The 2,620-nt window shown below is 37.3% G+C and overlaps 1 pseudogene; it reads right to left on the bottom strand.

Annotated features, from left to right (window-relative positions):
* Window positions 1–308: 308 nt before the first annotated feature.
* On the bottom strand, window positions 309–1,872 carry LOC137224259 (sperm-associated antigen 17 pseudogene; annotated as a pseudogene).
* Between the last annotated feature and the right edge of the window lie 748 nt (window positions 1,873–2,620).

The raw sequence follows: 2,620 nt of genomic DNA on the forward strand, positions 1-2,620 counted from the left end.
ACAAAACTTAGATAGGCGAACCTATCAATCCCAGCAAAATAAAGACATTTGGCATTTCTCAGCATCACACTGGATCTGAATAGATTGAATCTTTCAGATCTGGCAGGAAGTATGGTCAATATAAGACAAGTATCAATCAATATACAACAAATATTTTCATCATATTTAGAATGCAACTATTCTACTTTTTAGGGAAAGTGAAGAGTCACAGAAATTTTGTGGACAACTCTTTTTAATCCTGAAATGTTCACTGTCTTGATTAAATTAATAAATAGAATGTCTTTGGACTTACGTATAAGTTCAACTGGTTACTTAGTTTTAGATTTTTTAATAGAATAAATTTTGCTAGTAGAAGAAATTTTGGTACCAGCAGATTTTATTTCCAACTCATTCTTGGTCCTACTGATTTCCTCAGCCATTTAACTTCCTGATATACAGCTTCTTCTTTTATGATCCAATCTTGAATGGATTTTGCAACAAGTTCCAAATAATTCCTGAATCCAACATTACAGTGAAGAGCAATGTTCCAATGTTCACAGTGCAGACGTTGCAAATTCATTGGATTAGGAAAGACCAACAGTAAAGAGTTATCCTGGGTGTGGTAATAAGAATCAATACACCTGTATTGCTGATTGGCTTCTTGAAGAACCTGAAGCAGAACTTCTGGCTTAAAATGTTGTAAAACTCAAGTCCATTAGATTGCGTTGCTGCATTTTCTTTATGTCCTGTAACTCTGCTTCCACAGTCATCTTCTTGGGTTTCTTTTCAAGAGGATCAGCATTTGTGACCGCTTTATCTTTGATCTCATTGTTCACGGTCTGCTTCAAAGGCTCAGGTTGGAGCTGCGACTTCAAGCTGTTCTGCGCTGATGGTTCTCTGTAATCAGAGTCTAAGGATTTCCTATTATCCAGGTCAGAATACTTCATATTGTTAGTATCAGGCTGACTAGGATTGGAAGGTTCTTTGTTGATCTCATCATCTGGCATAGATGTTGACCAATTCTGATCCAGAAATAAAATTCTGTCTTTGATTCCACTATCTGTTTGATGTCTGGTCTCTTGGGTATTCATTTTCATGATGTACTTTTGCCTTATCTGTTTAGCAGGGTTGTCCCATGGTATGTTGAACATCTCAGAATCTGTCCCATACATCATTCTAGAATGCTTCAGTTTCCCTTCTTCATCAACCTCAGAGAGTTTCAGGCTCTCAAAAGTAAACACTTTGAAGGCTCGTTCTACTTCATTCCAGCTCAAAACTTCACTTGTACAAAAGTGCATGAGCTCATGAATTGTAGCTAGACGTTTTGTGCTGTTCCATGGCGGAGGGCAGAAGGAATTCAAGGAATTCCCACAGTGGCAGCTTAGACTGCATCTTCTGCTCAACTTGAACCAGGTCAAAATTCTTTAGGTCCTTTAGCACATATTTCTTGTGGGCGAGGGCATCGTGATAGTTCAGTAGGAGAGGGGCTCTGGGCACTGGTTTGCTTTCATTTTCCTCTTCAGATAAGAATATTTCATGGAGATTCTTTTTCTCCCTCTCTGTCAGACAGAGAGAGGGCAGAATGGACATGATGTGAGCTGCAATTCTGTGGTCCAGGCCATCTGTTCTGGGAGGCGGCTCCGCCAGACTCCATGGGACAAGGTCTTCTTCACTTGCCACAACCTGTTCCAGCATACAATGCAGTATCAAGGGCACAGAAATGAATTAGATTAGATTCAGCAAATCATTGTAATATCGCATGTCTACTTCATTTGTGATGAAGGAAGCCACTGGTGGCGGTGGTGGAGCTGGAGCATGCAGCTCTTCATATTGTTGTGTTTTCTTCTTTCCAGGGGTTACAGCAACAGTTTGTGGGGGCCTGCCTGGTAACATCTTCCCAACTCCCGTCTCTCCATCCTACTCTCACTTTTTTTTCCTTTTATTTTGTATCTATATGAGAAAATGGACGTTCACTAAATTCATTGTGGTGATCATTTTATAATGTATGTAAGTAAAATCCTGCTGTTCACCTTAAACTTATACAGCACTGTATGTCAACTGCATCTCAATAAAACTGGAAGAAAAAAATGATATAAAAAGTAAGAGTTTTAAAAATTTTGATGAAGTTCAAATTATTGATTTTTTTTGACTTTTGTGATTTATGCTTGTTGAGTCTTAAGTAGGAAATCTTTGCCTAAACCAGTGCCTCAAAGATTTTCTTTTATGTTTTCTTTTAGAAGTTTGATAGTTTTAGCTCTTATGTTTAGGTTATGATAAATTTTACTATAATTTTTGTATATGTTGTGAAGTAACAATCAAGGTTGATTTTTGGCTTATGGCTATCTAGTTGTTCCAGCACCACTTGTTGAAAGTTTTATCCTTTACCTTTTGCGTTGCCTTCAAATATTTTTCAAAAATCAATTGTCCATATGTCTGTGGATCCATTTATGGACATTTTTTTCCTGTTCCATTGATCTATATTTCTATCCTTACATCAGTGAAAGTCCTTCAACTTTGTCCTTCATTTTATTTTCACACTACTTATAAAATGAACTAGTCAATTTCAACAACAAAGAGCCTGCTACAATTTTGTTTAAGATTGTGCTAAATCTACAGATCAATTTAGGGGGAATTGACACCT

This window comes from Pseudorca crassidens, chromosome 5 (genome assembly GCF_039906515.1).
Source record: "Pseudorca crassidens isolate mPseCra1 chromosome 5, mPseCra1.hap1, whole genome shotgun sequence".
Taxonomy (NCBI): Eukaryota; Metazoa; Chordata; class Mammalia; order Artiodactyla; family Delphinidae; genus Pseudorca; species Pseudorca crassidens.